The 19,627-nt window shown below is 36.9% G+C and overlaps 1 protein-coding gene across 6 annotated transcripts in view; it reads right to left on the reverse strand.

Moving 5' to 3' along the window:
* mgat4c (mgat4 family member C) overlaps nucleotides 1–19,627 on the reverse strand; it is a 138,748-nt gene that overhangs the window by 38,985 nt on the left and 80,136 nt on the right. The gene's annotated exons all lie outside the window — the stretch shown is intronic.

The raw sequence follows: 19,627 nt of genomic DNA on the forward strand, positions 1-19,627 counted from the left end.
TGGTCTAGACGGCAAATGTTTCAGCCAGTATTGTCCCATCATGTTCAGTACGAGTCCAAACGACCTCTATCTTTCTTTCAGAAAAGCACTCAGCTGAGGAGTGAGAGGGAGTGGTCATGCATTGTCACAGTGATTCATGACACAAAGTGATTTTTAACGATGAGATTTTTCACAAAGAACATCCAACAAAGGATAAATATCCAGCTAAGTCTGGTTTAACCCTTTAAACGGCAACTCCAGGTTACACACATTATCACCGCAATTTTAATATATAGTAATCGAAAATGAGTGTGTAACTTTTCTGTTCATCTCAAGGTACATATATATGTGAAAATTGGCATGAAAAAAACCCAAACCTTTATACCACTATTTAATTCCATTCAACTCAATTCAATTCAATTCCATTTATACCACTACACTTCTTCCATTAAGTTACTTGGCTAAAATCTAGTAAAACAATAATAATATGCAAACTAATTACTATTAAATGGAGCATAAACTATTTCAGATGATATTACTGATGAACAGATAAACAAATGTATCTGTGAGTTGAGTCCTTACGTAGTTCCTAAACAATGGCAGCGATTGTGCACAGGTGTATATGTTAAACATATACATGGCAGTCTCTGTGGTAAAGTCCTTTATATAGTAGCCACAAGTCCTTTGTGTAGACTGCATAGCGTTCAGTGAAGTGCTGTTTAACACTGAATGTGACGGATTTTACGATGACTATTACTATAAGTCAACAGATGGTTTTGCACAGAAATTCAAAATACATTTTAATACTAATTAGGCTAGGCATAATCACATTCTGAACTCCTACTATTTGTTTGTAGATGAGCATAGCAGAGGCTAAACCAGACCTGGGCAAACTACGGCCCGCGGGCCACATCCGGCCATTTGTATGTCCCTGTCCGGCTCGCGTAAGGCCAATCATAAATTACAGGGATGCACCGAAGATTTTCGGCCGAAATACCTAAATCACCGAAACAACACGGCAGAAACACAATTGTAATGACGCAATAAAAAAGCGCAGCAGCACACGGTTATCTGGATAAGAGCAACATGTTTGCGGTGTGCGGAGAGCGATTTGCAAAACATGCAATGCTGAAATTTTAAGAGAGGGTGTATCTGCAAAGAGTTTCTCCACATCGGGGTTTAATTTATCACCTGAAATCCAAACATCCCGATTGCCATTCTAAATATGAGAAGAACGCGGCGCAGAAAAGTAAAGTCAATCCGAGCATGCGCACTCCGTCTGTAGAGGACGTTTTTGAAAAGGCAGGAAAGTTTTCCAGTGATGGTGCCAAGGCAAAAGGCATAACACAAAAAATTATGGATTTCATTGACTTTTGAATTGATTTTTCATTTCCGTGCATCCCTAAAATATTATCGTTGGTGTGGCCCTCTGACACAATTCAGGTTTCTCATGTGGCCCCTTGTAAAAATTGATTGCCCACCCCTGGGCTAGACTATTCATATTTTTAATTTAGAAAAAAAATCAAACACTGGAGAAACTCCAGCTGTCTTTGGTTGTATACAGTATCAGTTGGTTAGTGTCACATGATGTGTTCAAAAACCACTTATCTCACTGCTGAATAATTCTTTCAGGATGTACTGTATTTGCTTTTTTGACAGCGATAGCAAAATCTAAAGTAGGTATTATTACCTACTTTAGATTTTGCTATCGTTGACAAAAATAAAAGAAAATACAGTACATCATTACAAGAATTATACACTTTATAATCTGAAGACTGACATTCTGACATGAGACAACCTATTACTATCAATATGTCAAATGATGTTTCTCTGTCTTTGATAAACATACCATAAAATGTACTAGTGTATCTAAGAGTTATACATTAGTATAAAAAAGTTGATATTCAGTTGCGTGTATAGATTAGCATCAAATCTAACACAAATTATTAAAAATTACTATGGTTATAAAAAAATATACAAAAGTTCATAAGCTGAAGGATGATAGTCATCTGACCGATTGCTGATATTCTACAGATGGCGTGTTGACTGTAGAGCGTCTATAGTGTACAAAGCAAGTAAAGTGTTATCAGTATTTGCATCATTACAGTGGCATTTATCTAACAAAGTACACACACACACACACACACACACACACACACACACACACACACACACACACACACACACACACACACAGAGTCCTTTAGTCCTTTAGTATGACCAGGATAGTTATTCTCATTTAGCACACCACAAGACAGTGATCTAAGGGCAAGTAAAAATAGAGCAGGTTTAAAATGGTCAATGATAAATCATTTAGCTTTATTCGGAACGACTGTCCAATTAGTGAAAAGGTATGAGTGTGCACATAAGATATGGAAGATAATAAATAAAGGCTTTGACCTCTCATGGGGTTAATCAAGTTCATAATTCAATGAATAATACCCAGCCATCTACTTAATATCAAGCAATATATAAAAAATAGAAAGAAACTCTAGCCCTGTTATGCAAGCTTGTTTGTCTCCAACATTAGGCTAACAAACTGCGAACCGTAAAAGGTGTCATTAGTTTGAATGTCATTTCACTGTGAACAAGTAAACAGCCCTAACTTGAGACAATTTTGGCATTTCAGAGAACCACCCGGGATTCTTCCGACAGTGTTTGTGTGTGGATTAGAGAAGATATTCTCTTTTTTTCTCTCCTGGATGGACAACTAAATCTGCGTATCACTCACACCTTGCTGTCGGCACGACGGGAGACAGACAGTAAAAAAAAACTTCGGCTCATCTCGCTCCTGGTGCTACTCAGCGGGAGGACACTTAAAATAGAAGACAATAACATGCATGAAGGCCTTTCCAAGGGGACAAGGATGAATGGGTCCAACACCCCATATAATACATCCCCTTCTCTCTACGCTCAGCTTTTTAATGTGGGTGTCGGTTTGCATACCATATCCGATTAATGAGCGCCTGAAACATTAACACTTAATCAATGATCTATTCAAAAGCACACGTAGTGTGCACATGCACACACACACACACACACACACACACACACACACACACACGCACACGCACACACACTCCTAGCATCTCCCAGGGTGTAGATTAGTTGGATAAAATAAAAGCCGAATTGAAACCTGCGATGCAGCACAGTAATATGCCAGTTAGAGAAGGAAGGATAACAGGATGTACAAGCAAAAAAAAATAGCAAATATTAGCAAACCCCCTCCCCCCCCGTGTATTTCTTTACTGCCAATTTTTTATCCAGCACAAAATAAAAAAAATTAAATAAAAAAACGTGGTCCATTTCTGAGTAAAATTAAGTATTGTAAGATTTTTACGATTTGGATTCAGTGTGCACATTCTGCTGGCTTGGAGGTGAACAGTGGCACATTATCTGGCTTTTTATTCTTCAAATGACATTTTTCCTTCTCCTTATAGACATTTAAGCCGTCCCCGCTAATCGTCGTTAACTAGAAGCTTGCCCTTTCTTTTTGACCTGACCTCCCTGACTTTAATAGATTTGATTAGATCAAATGTCATTCCGCACTTAGCTAATTTAATTTATAAATTTTTTTTTGGCTGTGTGATGCCTGACATCTGAAGCGATTCATTTTCCTTTTTCTTCTTTGTAAATCGCCTAAGACATTAATTTAGATTCGCATCTAACAGCTTCAGGCATACAGTGGAATAGACATTGATCCACTTTAGGTCTCTTAGCATGCAATAGCGAATAGCAGCTCACACACACACACACACACACACACACACACACACACACACACACATGCACAGATTGATTTGATGTGTGGAAAACCTCTTTTATATATAATCTGTAAAAATAAATTTGACATTATGCTTAAGTTGTTGTTCATAAATATATGCAAATGAGACATGAAGTTGAAGGCACAAGAAATCCAGTCCATTGCCATGTGCCTTAAGACTAATAAACACAAGTAAGCACAGCCATCTAATCCTACTGAAAGTATGTAAGCATAGACATTCAGTTCCACTGAAATCAAACCCTAAAGCCCAGCTCAATCATATGGTTGGAACGACATTGCTGATCACCTGAAGTTTTCTAGTATATTGTGAAGCTTGCTACAAATACTACAAAGTAAACAAATGTTTCACAGTAACAACAAATACATTCTAAATGCTCACAAAGTGTTTATTTTTCGGTAACAGAATAACTATTAATAATCTAGTTTAAATGCGCCCTTGTTTCTATAGTAACAGCAAACCCAAAGGTTTATATGGCAGACACTCATACACAGACTAAAAAGTAAAATTGCTGATGTTTTTCTTTTGTGAGGAGATGCTTTTTGAAAAGTAAAGCTGCAGGAAGATGTCTGACATGGGAAAGTCTTCAAGACAATGGGCTTTGTGGTTTCTGGGAAACATTATAAGCTTGCCTTATTAAAGTCTGTTTTTCAAGAGAGAAAAAAGAGAGGATTGTGTGGAAACAAACTATTTAGAACTATGTGTAACTGTAAATGGATAAAACTGGTGACACAGACAATTTGAATAAAGCTTTTCTGTGGTATTTGAAAAATGTTTCGTTTATTAATTATGATGCATCGGATTTTTTCTTCAATGAAAATTAATAATTGTTGTCAGAGTTGTCTTGTCAAAGCATGCATTTTCAATCTGAACTGCCTCATCAATGTTTTGCTTTTGAATAAGAGTGATCTTATCTACCACAATCTGTTTATTCTTGGAATATCTCCTTATCTGATGAGGTTGAACTGGAAGATTTTGGATTCTAAACTGAATTTGAAAATGCAGTTATTTATTTTTGTTTATACCTGCCTATATTTTCTAATAGTGTGGTTCTTAAAGTGGTGTCCTGTGACCCTCTGGTGTTTTTAATGTATAAACAGTGTGGCCCTTGTTTAAAACTCTAAAGGATCACTGTCCTGCAGGAAGCCCTGTTGTGACTGACCAAGTTTGAACTGTCTGGCTGATGTCTTGAGGCTTTGCTTTTGTATTTCTGAAAAGTCCTCATTTAATTATGTCACCAACTCCTTCATTAGCTCCTTTTCTTTTATTGGGGTTCAATTAAAACCTCTAGATTAGATCTTGTTCATTGTGAGTAGTTAATTGTTGCCTAGCTTCTCAATAATGTGGTGTTTGTGAGGTCCTTTTTTTATTTGTTTTATTTGCTTGCATGGAAATTGCTCCAGAGGAGGAACTTGATTTATGGATTTCCCTTCTCTCTCTCTCTCTCTCTGTGGTTGTGTCTGAATTGCTTAGATTTTTTAATTATCAAAGGCTAAAAATAACTGCGTTTAAAAGTACAGTAGGCAGTTTTATGGCCACCGGTTCACTGTAAATTAGCTTAAAAACATTTATTTCATACATTTTTTGAAAGATTGTTTAAAGTAACAACCGAACTTTTGACCCACGAAAAATCCAATATAGCGAATTAAAGCTTAAATTAATCTGTCTCTAACTGATTAATGTAAACAATCTCTAAAGGAACAATGTAGATGCCCAAACTGACTTTCCAAAGAAATGAATAATAACTTGAAATGTGTGGAGTTGTGAAACAGTGAGACATCATTTGTTTACTCTGGGTGTATGTAGACCTTTGGTCTTAACTGTATCTGTTTGTTTTTTCCTTTCATCTGTTTTAAACAAGTCTGTTTATTAGAAACAATGTATTCATTCAAATTCGGTTACCTCCTCAATAAATACAAAACCCAACTACAATTTTCCATTGTTTTTTTTTGCTTATATCTGCACACAAACCCAAGAAGGGCAAGGCAGAGTGCTGCCTGTAATTCTCAGAGAGATTTCTGCACAAGATTCAGCTTCCCAACCCCAAATCTTGCTCATCTGCTGTGGGAAATCCTCCACTATGCTCAGTTAGTCCTTAATCTAACACAGATCCAGACATGCAACACAAAGTTAACTGTATTGGCAAAAACTGCTACTATAGTCAGATGAGAATTGCGAAAATGGGGTGTCAATTCTCTTTTACAATACAGGAAATAACATACCAAAAAGTAATACCTCTATCTGTAACTTTTTATAATTCCCCCCTTAGCATTCTGCACTTTATTTAAAATATCTGTAAAACTTTTATTTTTAAATAAGTCTTTAAAAAAAATTTTCTGGTAGCTGCATGCAGAGACTTATTTTAAAGCTGGCTAAGTCTGATCTCTCCATCTCTGTTTCTTGTTTTAGAGTGTGGGAGATGATGAGGAGTTGGACCGTGTTCATCATGTGCAGATGGTGGTCCATAATGAGTTTCTGACCAAACAGGACATGCTAAATCCAAACACCACAGAGTTTCATTCTCTAAGCAGCTCAGCCAGACAGATCATGAAGACGGTGAGTATTAGCTTTCAGCAGCTCAGTGGCAGAATGGTGAAAGTCAGAAATTCACAATAACACTAAATTAGTATGTCAGAATTTCTAAAGCAAACCAGCATGTACTGTATTACGTTCATATTCTTTTCTCTATAACAATCTATGTCTTGGTGACCCAGACCATTCCATTATACTTCATAGCAGCACAAGTATTAAAAATCCATTTCACACACAAAATCCTTTCACAAGCTTGAGAATCCTCACGAAGGAAAGGCGTGTGAGCTCAGGTGTGAGTGCAAATTAGTTGGAATTGGAGAATGGAAGACATTTAATCAGTCATTTTTAACACCTCCAAGTTCCTCACTGGTAAAATATAGGCTGTGGATAATCTATAAATTATAGTATTGTGGATGGAGTTTGTGAATGGAGGGCGGAGTTAGAGGAGAGGTGAGTGGTAAGGATCACATACCTGTGCTGAATATAGGTAACAAGTGTTCTCTGATTCAGTGAGCAGTGGACTGGGATAAAAGTGAAAAGGTATAAGCCTTAGAAGAGAGAGTGAGTCACATAGAGCTGTGCATGTACTTGTTTGTGCTTTACTGAAAAGTGAATGTGGCAAAAAAATAAATAATAGCCTTCACACCTGCCTAAAATTTTCCACAAACATATTGTTCTCCACAAACAACATATTTAGAGATTAAAATAGACATATACTGGTGTACAGTATACCACAATATAATGCCAGACTATAAGGCGTTTATCAAATTGTCTTCAAAACTAGCATATAATTAATATGCCCTATACATTAAAATACTAATTACAATAAACAGTTATTGCAAAATCATTATGTTGCAACATGTAATAAACTGTTACACCGCAACGCTTTTGAATGCCCAATTCTGATTGGTCTAACAGCAGTTTTGACTGAAAAGCATATATTATTGTGCTTGTTCGGACAAGTTACCTTTTCTGCAGTAACAACTAACACAGGGACCATCATATGGTGATATGGAAGGACTCTCCAGGGTCAGCCTCAAATATGAAGCAATAATTGCCCATTTCTAAAATGGGAGTTTTCAAGGCACAAACTGAGCTGGAGGAGCTGCAGTTATAGTGAATATGGTCCTTTTAATATTAAACCCAAATCAGCAAACACAATTGGGGTCAGGAAGAAAAAAGTCATAACCAAAAAATCATTAATAAAGAGTGTAACCCAGAGCAAAGTCATGAGAGTATAAGAAAGCATTAAAACCAGATGAAAAGAGCTCAAAACCTCTTGAAGATAGTGTTACAGTGAGGAAAATAAGTATTTGAACACCCTGCTATTTTGCAAGTTCTCCCACCTAGAAATCATGGAGGGGTCTGAAATTGTCATCGTAGGTGCGTGTCCACTGTGAGACACATAATCTAAAAAAAAAAATCCAGAAATCACAATATATGATTTTTAAACTATTTATTTGTATGATACAGCTGCAAATAAGTATTTGAACACCTGTCTATCAGCTAGAATTCTGACCCTCAAAGACCTGTTAGTCTGCCTTTAAAATGTCCACCTCCACTACATTTATTATCCAAAATTAGATGCACCTGTTTGAGGTTGTTAGCTGCATAAAGACACCTGTCCACCCCATACAATCAGTAAGAATCCAACTACTAACGTGGCCAAGACCAAAGAGCTGTCCAAAGACACTAAAGACAAATTGTACACCTCCACAAGGCTGGAAAGGGCTACGGGGAAATTGCCAAGCAGCTTGGTGAAAAAAGGTCCACTGTTGGAGCAATCATTAGAAAATGGAAGAAGCTAAACATGACTGTCAATCTCCCTTGGACTGGGGCTCCATTCAAGATCTCACCTCGTGGGGTCTCAATTGATCCTAAGGAAGGTGAGAAATCAGCCCAGAACTACACGGGAGGAGCTGGTCAATGACCTGAAAAGAGCTGGGACCACCGTTTCCAAGGTTACTGTTGGTAATACACTAAGACGTCATGGTTTGAAATCATGCATGGCACGGAAGGTTCCCCTGCTTAAACCAGCACATGTCCAGGCACGTCTTATGTTTGCCAATGACCATTTGGATGATCCAGAGGAGTCATGGGAGAAAGTCATGTGGTCAGATGAGACCAAAAATAGAACTTTTGGGTCATAATTCCACTAAACGTGTTTGGAGGAAGAAGAATGATGCGTACCATCCCAAGAACACCATCCCTACTGTGAAGCATGGGAGTGGTAGCATAATGCTTTGGGGGTGTTTTTCTGCACATGGGACAGGGCGACTGCGCTGTATTAAGGAGAGAATGACCGGGGCCATGTATTGCGAGATTTTGGGGACCAAACCTCCTTCCCTCAGTTAGAGCATTGAAGATGGGTCGAGGCTGGGTCTTCCAACATGACAATGACCCAAAGCACACAGCCAGGATAACCAAGGAGTGGCTCTGTAAGAAGCATATCAAGGTTCTGGCATGGCCTAGCCAGTCTCCAGACCTAAACCCAATAGAGAATCTTTGGAGGGAACTCAAACTCCGTGTTTCTCAGCGACTGGCCAGAAACCTGACTGATCTAGAGAAGATCTGTGTGGAGGAGTGGGCCAAAATCCCTCCTGCAGTGTGTGCAAACCTGGTGAAAAACTACAGGAAACGTTTGACCTCTGTAATTGCAAACAAAGGCTACTGTACCAAATATTAACATTGACTTTCTCAGGTGTTCAAATACTTATTTGCAGCTGTATCATACAAATAAATAGTTTAAAAATCATACATTGTGATTTCTGGATATTTTTTTTTAGATTATGTCTCTCACAGTGGACATGCACCTACTGACAATTTCAGACCCCTCCATGATTTCTAAGTGGGAAAACTTGCAAAATAGCAGGGTGTTCAAATACTTATTTTCCTCACTGTATATATAAACAGACTTAATAAATGAAAATAGAGGGATGGACATGATCAGATGGCAGATGAGCATGAATGATGTAGGATACTGGCTGGAGAATGGAGAGAACTGAAATGTGGTTTGGTGGTGGAGGAGAGGGATGTGACATTATCAGAAAGAGAGGTTTGTGATTTCTCTGTAATTTAAGAGAGAGAAAAAACAAGTGGTTTGGGAGGTAACAACCCTGTATAGATATCTAAGCAATAACAAGAACATTTTTCATGGACATTCTGCAAAATTAAACATAAAAATGTATGTAATTGTTGAATGGTGTTGGCTATGGTACTGGAGGAATAAACACTTACTTTATCTATAATAATACATCATTTTGTGTCCTATTCCTTAACTGCACTAAATAAGATCTTAGTGACTCTAGTGAATATTAGATGTTTATTTATTATGTATTATTTACAAGTGAACCTAAATAAGAAACCAATATTGGGAAATTGTATTTTTATTATGAGAATTAAAAAGAATTAGTATTTGGTATACTATCCTGGAATCATAGGTTTTCTTTCTTTTTTTTTTTTTTATGTTTCTTGCTTACCTCCACACTATGTTTTATTCTCCACTCCATTTGAACCCATTGTTCAGTCCTTAAACTGAGAACAACTTTCTCAGTTTGTTTTGTGGATACATTAAATATGAATAAGGGTGAATTATAGAACCCGTTTGTTCGTGTCATAAGTTTGTCATTCTTGACAAATGCTTTTCTCTCTCCCGAGTGTAAGATATCGGCAAACATCAGATCTCGGACCACCTGACCTCCTTAACCCTGTGAGTTAATTCTATAAATGACTGAGTGTCACTGTCAAGAATCTGGGTGGCGGTCAGATTTATTAAAGCATCAAGGTGGCAATAAACCCGTTCCATGAAAATAATGCTGGATGGTCTGCATTCGCTTTATTACATTGATTTTATGCTGAAGCCAAATGAAATAATGTGGATTATTTGGTATTATTACACTGTAATGACTGTGGAGCAGATGGGAGTGGAGAGGGTAGTTTTCCTTTGAACACTCCTATTAGCTATGACATTAACAGCAAACAAGGGAAGAGCAGGAAATCAAGACTCCGAATATATGTAAGAGGCATTGCAAGGAAAATACTTTTTCCACCATCTATTTGATTCATTGCATGCTGTAGTGCAAAAATAGATGGTTATATCCTCCCACAATTCATCTCTATTGTGAAGGTGTGGTGCAGTAAAACGTCTAGGTCTTAACTACTTGCAAATTCTACAATTGAAATGGCAATTCAAATGATATAGACATTTTTATAACAAAATATCAGTACCCTCCTACAGATGAAGTTAATTTTGGTTCATCTCTACACCTCCTAGACCTCCTGGTTCCACAACTTCAACTGACAGTATAAGACTGTAGAAAGGACATTATTAAAAATCACACACTCAGCTGCTCATAGAATTTCTCACTCTCGTGTATTGTTTTTATGATTTATAATTACACTCTTGATATCACCCAAATAAGGATGGGTTCCTTTTTGAGTCTGGGCCCGCTCAAGGTTTCTTCCTGATTACATCCAATGGACTTTTTCCTTGCCACAGTTGCCCCAGAAATAAAGCGCTATAGAAATAAACTTGAAATTGAACACCTCAAACTGAGAAGTTTTAATATTTAGAAATTATAAAAATCCTTCTAAACAGCAGGCACATCGATCAAGCCACTATGTCAATGTTTTTTTTCTTTTTCATTACAGTTGATGAGAGGAAGAACACAAAACACATTTGGGGCTACTGCACTCTATAAAGAATATAATCAATTCTCTATTATTGCATTCGGGAAGCTTACAGGCTGTCAGGCTGCAGCAAAATGATATTGCTGGAGACCAGCCTAAGACAAATTTATGTGCATGGCGTCGGTGATGACAAATGGGATTGGGCGCTGTCCAGTTTGTGTGAGCCACATTAGTGATGATGGATGACCTCTCTCTGAGTGTCTGTGATGTGTCAACAATGACCTCAGGTACATCACGTGTCACTGTTGATGGCTGCGGTTTGACAACGCTGAGCGACATGATTCTCTCTTACAAAAATTACAGATATCAAAAAAAGGGTCCCAACAGAATTTCTTGGATGTAATTGGGCGCATAGTAAACATCCAGACAGGTTATAAATCTTTCTGACAGTTTTATACTTATTTTACAGCCACAATAAAGGATGGCAGATCGGCAGCATCTGAGCCTGTATTTCAGACCTGAGGATGTAGCTTTGATGCTCAGTAAGATGGCGCCATTAACAACATCTAGTGTGCACACAGTAGTGCCTGAAACATCAAAAGCAGATGGAGTTCTCACTTTGTGTTTCTAAGCACCATTTAAAGACATGTTCAAATGCTTTTTGAATAATTCATCACATCCAGCTTTAATGGCAGCTATTCGTTTTCTCTCCCTCAAAACTTTTCGCTCCATTTTTCACTAATTGCATGTTTGTTTTCCATTTTTTGGAGGGAAACTGCAAGATGGCTCTGTGTAAGCAAAGCGATCAATACGCCTGAAACAAAAACAATAAATGCTGGCAATTTTTATAGCACATCCTATTAAACTAGAAAATAAGCCCTCCAGGACCTGACTTTTGCCGTCAAAACCCTAAACAGTAATTGTTTTATCAAAGGTTAATTGCTCAATAGATATCAGACTGCTGGAGTTTAATTGTGCAATTAAATACTCGTGCCAGAGCCCTGGGTTTAGGTAATGGATGTTATGATTTAAAAATATTATTTGGTGGCTATAAGACTGATAAGGCTGTCGAGCGCTGAGAAAGCAATGCCCTCAAACTCACTCGCTTACACTATGAAAAACAATGAGCTGAGTGCCAAGCATACACACACTTACTGAAATGAATAATTATATTTGACCAAGGTCTATTAATCTAAATTCAGTTTAAATGACTCATCATTCACTTGCCAGCCTTTCTAGCGCTATTTGCCTTTTTATGAATGAAGCTCATGCTTCTATCAGTCAGTACTACATCAGTATATGTAATAAATGAAGAACCACACAGACAAATTATATACAAGGGTACAAAATTACATAGCAGATATTACAAAACCTTTTTAAACTAATGCTACTTGAATAGTTTTCTTTTAGATACACTACTTTACAATCTATAATGTGTCTATATGCCCAGTGAGTGACCCTTAGGGATTTAAATGCACTGATATCAATACAATATTTTTATGTTAACTTAGACTACATAACAGATATTTTGTTAGTCTTCTTACTTTCCAATTGATAACTGCTTCACTGGGCATTAGCAAAGTCATCATTTCACATCAGTGACCTTGAATTGCGCTTCAAAACAAACATTCTTATCTCGACTCCATTTATAACAACCTCAACCCTGGTAATTGATCCCAGAGGAGAATTTAATATGAGAAAGAGAGAACAGCAAACCTGATTTACTATTCTGCAGTGTGAGGATTGGATGCCTGTTGCTAGATGAATGATAACAATCGAAAGCATTAACACATCCCTTGTTCAAAGTTCTATTTCCACCATTGAGGCAAATTTCTGCCTTATTTGGAAGTAGGTTTACTTTCAAATCATGCATCAGAAATCTAAAAGGCATCCCTGGATCCCTGATTCAAGAGTTTTGATATCACCTTCCATCTAGTTAGATTTTTCTGTCATCTTGAATTTTGTCATGTTTGTTTTAACTGTTTTAAATTGAATGTCTGCCCGAGTGCTAACAAATCTATCAGTGAAATCATTAAACAGGAGGTGAAGCTATATTGCAGCAATGACTTTGTGCACTGAAACAAAACTTTAAGATCATGAAGTGAGGTTATTGAATACATTCAGTGCCAGGGCCCCCTACTGGTCCAGAGTTATACAACAAGGCTTAATATGCTTATCATCTTATTGCCTTTATTTCTAATTCAAACATAATAATCTACTTCACTTTAGTTCATCTAGAAGTTTCTTAGATGGAAATAGATGGAACTGACTAGGATAGAAGGAAGATTCCAGCCACTATACGAACCAGTTGTTCTGAGTTATAGTTCATTCAGTTAGTAGCCTAGATTATGACAAACAAGAATGATTCAGTTAGTGGCAGCTTTAGCAGGAAAGCTTTGCTTAACGATCTGATTAATTAGAGTGTATGATTAACATGAGACAAAGAAGTGAGAGATCTGGACAAACTGAAAGATTACCACTCTGATGCACTCTGATGCATCTGTTACATGTTTGTTTAGACTGATAAGCTCCAAAGGGGTAAACCCCAAAGGCACCACCAAAAGGCATTGTGGATAGTGTACACCCCTTCCGTTTGTTGACATTGAACACACTTAGTAATTGAATAACACAGATTATCTGTTCATCATGGCACCTGTTATTGGATGAAATATATTAGGCAGTAAGTGAACATTTTGTCCTCAAAGTTGATGTGCAACGCGTAAGGATTTAAGTGAGTTTGACTAGGACCAAATTGTGATTTCTAAATGAATGGGTCAGAGCATCTCCAAAACTGTAGCTTTTATAGGATGTTTCTGGTCTGCAGTGGTCAGTATCTATCAAAATTGGTCCAAGAAAGGAACAGTGGTAATGCACGTGGGGAGTGAAGGCTGACCCGTGTGGGCCGATCCAACAGACAAGCTACTCAAATTGCTGAAGAACTTAATACTGGTTCTAATGGAAAGGTGTCAGAATACACAGTGCATCAGAGTTTGTTGCATATTGCAAGGATGCACTTTGGCAAGAAGGCAGTCGATGGACTCAGTGGGCAATGTTCTGCTGGTCGCTTACCTTAGGTCCAGCTATCCATATGGATGTTACTTTTACACATACCTACCTAAGCACTGTTGTAGACCATGTAAACCCTTTCAAGGTGGCCTCTTTCAGCCGGATAATCTGTGGTGCCCCAAAACAAAAATGGTTCAGGAATGGTTTGAGAAGCACAACAACGAGTTTAAGGTGTTGACTTGGCCTCCAAATTTCCATCCAATCGAACATCTGTGGGATGTGCTGGACAAACAGGTCCAAACCATGGAGGCCCCAGCTAACAACTTACAGGACTTAAAGGATCTGCTGCTAACATCTTGGTGCCAGTCTAGTGGAGTCAGGTCAGGGCTGTTTTGGCAGCAGAAGGGGGACTAACATAATATTAGGCTGGTTGTAATTATATATATATATATATATTTCTTTATGACTTAATGATCCAGTTCATCCCAGAGCAGTTCAGTAGGATTTAGGTGCAGTGACTGGGCAGACCATTTCATGATTGATAACACTCGAGGTGACTGCTTACTCTTTACATACAACTTTAGTGATTTTAGATGTTTAAATATTATGAGATTAGATGTAGGCTTTGGGTCATCGTTTTGTAAAGTGAAGCTAGTTCCAAGTACCCAAAGTCCAGACGGATCTGCATGGTGTTGAAGTATGAAATGGTGGCTATGTAGGTTTTGTATTTCTAATTTTGCTCCAATACATGCATGGTAAATAGATATAGGGTAACATATGTCTGGTAACATCTCTTCTGTTCTCTGTCTTACATAAGTTTGTCTGTTAGAGCAAAACATGTCAAATTTGGAATTATCTGTCCACAGAACTTTCTACCAGTCATTCACTGTACAATTCTTGTGTGTTCTTACCTTTTACTTAGTCTGTTGCATATAAATAAATGGAACACCCATGCTTCTCAAAAAAAAAAAAATAATAATTAAAAAACTAGGTGTTTCCAAACTTTTGACAGGGACTGCCTTTAAAATAAACTTAAACTCAATTTAGAATTAAATAAAAATAATAAAAATAATAATAATAATAATAATAATAATAATAATAATAATAATAATAATAATAATAATAATAAATCGTGTGCCACTGAAAACCACAAGACTCCCTTAACATTATATGCTGCACTGATTAACATTTACAAAACCTGAACTTCAGCATTAACTACAGTATTTCAACATATGTGTCAAACAATAGTTGTTAAATAAAAAATAATTGTCTGCAGTGACTTCTGATTCATCCCAAGACTTAAAATATATCTACTTAATGTGAAATTATAATATACATCTCCAGTTGTATGTCTTAATTTTGGAAGCTTTTATATATACTAACCCTGAATTTTGCCACAGCAACTGCAAACATGATTATTAAGCAGTAGTTTTATGTTTTTCATTCTGGGCTTTATTGTACTCAATAATTGTATGAACATCAGTTAAGTATTTTATATTCATTTCTTTAAATCAAACAAGTTATTTTGTTGTTGATATTAGAACTTGTTAATTTCACTTAAGCTCTATTATTGCTGAAGTGCACAGTTTGTCCATATCAACTAATAATTTTAAATAATTGAAACACGTTAAATAATGCTTTATATAAAAAAAAAAACTAATCTGCATTATTAGAAGCAAAAATAAGTGTAGATTGTTTGCTTGTAGAGCAAAGAGCTTAGCTCGACTTTGCAAAAGTTATCAACTGTCAGCTTTTTCCTGCCACTTTTTGATCCAAACATGCCATCCAAATAAAAACAAACACACCTGGGACAAAGAGAACAACATTTCCAGGAAATAGAGCCAGCTGTCATTTCCAGCACAGCGGAGATGCAGTGAAATGCTTGACAGGTCAAAAAGCAGCGTCTCCGTGATCTAATCCTGACCATCGTCAGCACAAAAGAGGTACAAGCCCTTTTCCATCTCCTCTGAGTGCTGGACCTGTCAATCTACTTATTCAAAGGTCTCCCTTTCCCGGGGTGAACCTGTTTCTTTCCATCTGCCATTCACCCCTGCCTGTAAGTGTCACTTCGGTTTAGAGCTCCAGCGGAAGGATCTGTGGGACCAAGGAAAACCACGGTTTCATTAGCACTATGGAAAGGATAAGCTTTTACAGCAGTTTCGCATCATAGCACAAGGCCCTTCAGCTTGGCTGGATGTAAGCTAAGATTATAGTTTTTGCAGATCAAATGCCACTTTAGGTAAAGTGAGTGAGCTATCAAATGTATAAACTCATGTTTAGTACTTCTACACTTCATGTATGAATGCTATATAAATATTGGGAAATGGCACAGAATATATGTTTAAAAGTAAATAAAAAAATAAAAACAGCACCACTGGACTATACCGCCGAAGCTGAATTGTTCTACCATATACAGTTATTAAACTTGACCAGTGTTTGTTGCAAACAGCCAATGAACAGGAAGATGGGGCTTTTGAGAGAAAAATCCTGCAAGCGAGGTGAAATTCAATATATTGCTGAGCACAAAATGAATGACTCCTAATCTTAGCAACTACCGACTGGTTTGAGAAACAAACAATAAATCCAGACTGCCACCCATACACAAACTGTTTTCACATTTCTGACTTAACTGCTTTACCCAATAAGCTTCTTATTTACCAGCTTTTCCTCAGAAAATACAAGTGGCAAACACTGTATTTCATGCACAATATCAGATTTAGATATGGGACAATTTATTAAAAATATCACTATTAGTCTTTTCTGAAAGTCACTAGAACTTATCCAATCATCAATCACTAATAAAATAAAAATATCAGCTACCACCTCTTGGAAGTTATTACCAAAGTTATGCTGAACTAGCCTGACATCCACCTACCCATTAATTATACTGTATACTGTACACAGGGTAACCAGGGAGACACTGGATGGAAGTTGGCCAACCAATCAGACACAATATGAACAATTTGGAAATATCAATCAACCAGCAACACCTCTTTAGACTGGGGCAAGGAAACGAGTACCCACATGACACCACTGAAGTGCAGGGAGGTACCGCAAACAACGCACAACCTTGAGAGCACGGCAAACGTGCTAACCACTAAGGTTAATTGATATCCACCAAATAAATTATATGTTTCTCCTTAAGAATACTAATTTCAACAATACTTGTTAGTGCGTCTGAGCTACTGGCCTTGCACAATTGCTTTAGCACACTGTCTGCAAAATGTTGAGCAGCATGTCTGTGACTCAGTACATGACTGCACAGACATCTGATTAAGTGGTGAAGCATAAACTGATGGGCAGAGAAGGAACAGTCCTAATGCTAATCTCACACCCAGCACATGGCATGGCTAAGCCTCTTGCCTCGCACTTCTGCATTTTGTGCAAGGACATTTTGTCCACTAATTACATTAGGGGACTGTTTTCCCATTACCAGAAGCACATGAGTCAAAATCAAGACAAATAGTATGAAAATATAGGAACTTTATCCTAAAAATAATGCAAACAGTGAAATAAAAACAATGTTAATGGTAACTGTTAAAAGCTCTGTTCTCCCAATCAGATCACCAGATACTGTCAATGGGTATTGTAAGCTAAAAGAACATGGTGTACAATACTGTATAAGCAAAAACCTCAAAGGTTCTTGCACCAGATTTAACACAAAATTGGATGCTAGCCAAGAAGATACTTGAGAGGAAGACGGTAGTCTACAGCACGTTGTAATAACAATGGAGAAGGCAGCCATTAAACAGGCAAGAAAATGAAAAAAAAATTTTTTTTTTTTTTTAGGATGAACTGGAAACTTTCACAAATGAGGTGTCCAGAAAGCATCAAGGAGTAATTGCTACCTATTATGCTAGAAAAAATAGTATGAAAATAGAAAATATGAATCCTAGTAAAACCTAGTTAGGGGTGCATGGCTTTTAGATTTCACTTAGTGTCTTAAAAATGATGAGTAAAGACCTACTTCTTTATTCAGTACTTAACAACATGTTTTTATCTTGCACTGATGTGTGTGTTTAATACTTCTAGTTCCTGACCTTGTGAACCATTATGAGGATGTGTTTATTTATAGAGACTTCAAAGCACTTTTGAAAGTAGATTTGGGTAAGGGTTAAAAATGCTACACAATACCTACACACACAATACAATACCTTTCTGCACAATTCTATGTCCTTACATTGTGTTCAGGAAGAAATCAGCAAATATAATGAACTCTAGAATAAACAATGGTGTTGAAGCCCAAAGTACTTTTCCCACTGCTAACAAATGTCTAGGCAGCAATTAAGTCTGTAGATATCGATGTGCACAATTTCTGTATTAACTCATTTTTACAGCCCTTGGTAAGTTTCCCGTAAGGAGTTTAATAATTACAAAGTAGTAATTTTCTCACATCAAAAATGTACACTTAGCCTAAGTTAATGTTTTACTAGTTTGGTTTCTTTTGTTTTTATATTGTGCTGCTATTGTAAAATGAAATACCATTATAACTCAAGAACCAAAAAGAAACAACTACATAAAATCAGCACATCAGCACATCAGCACCAAAACAAATCAGTTCCTTAAAACCATTTAAGAACTGGAAATGAAATTATTTTTATTATTAGATTTAACTTCTATATTTGATATTGTTTTTTAGTGTTAGTGTCAAGAACAAAAATTTGATCAAATGATACTGGCAAAACAAAATCTAGAATATAAATGCATCTCATGACACACAAACACAACAACAAAATTGTTAGTTATTTGTTAATTCTTCAGATTCGTACTGTTTTTTATGAATGAAATTGAACGCCCATGGGACAATGCATTCTAATTATGTCTGATCACAATACATCAAACACAAATTGCCTAAAGGGTTGAAAGATGAGTTTCTCTGTAAATCTTGATCTCGCCCACATCTTTTTTGTTTTTAAAGAAAGCTGTACATATTGTAGGGGATTAAAGCTTCATACCAGACAGCTTTGTAGGTAATCTCATTCACCACAGCAAAAAGCAATTTTTCATTTTTCTTCATGTCGATTGTAGAGTTGGTGTCTCTTTCAGTAATTACTGAGATCATCATCTGAGAGGAGAGCTAAACCTAAAGTATCACTGGAAGGCCAAACAAAAGAAATCTGTTCTATTTAGTTAGTATTCAGGTAACGCAGACTGCTTGTCTGTGTATGTTAAAGAGGACTGACAAGTAGTGACAATTAAAAATTGAGACAGGTCTTTGGCCTTAGTGAGAGAAAATACTGTTTTATACTGCAGCTGTGGTAAGACCGGGTTTAGGAAAGTAGTAACATTTATAGCAAAAAAATTGCAATACATCAGGATTTTAAATGTCATACCCCCGTTGTAGCGTTCACCCTATAGCATGACAGAACATTAAAAAATAGTAACAGAAAATTGTCTTGAACCCAAACTAAATAGAAACCCCCCAATGTTAAGCAGTGAATGTGAACCAGGGTGTCAGCATGTAAATAAATTCCATCATTTTGTTAGCTTAATGCCCATATCTCAATTGTGACTGTCAGGCCATGACTGTCAGGCCAGAGCTCGCTGAGCTCTGTTTCTATAGAGAGCTTTCTATATGGATGTGTGCTAGACATCCATTATTCAGCAATTGGAGAGTGTATATACCAACCAACCATAACATTTAAATCTACATGCCTTATATTGTGCAAGTTCTCTTTGTGCAGTCAAAACAGCTTTAA

The sequence above is a fragment of the Silurus aristotelis genome, assembly GCF_946808225.1.
Source record: "Silurus aristotelis genome assembly, chromosome: 10".
Classification (NCBI taxonomy): Eukaryota; Metazoa; Chordata; class Actinopteri; order Siluriformes; family Siluridae; genus Silurus; species Silurus aristotelis.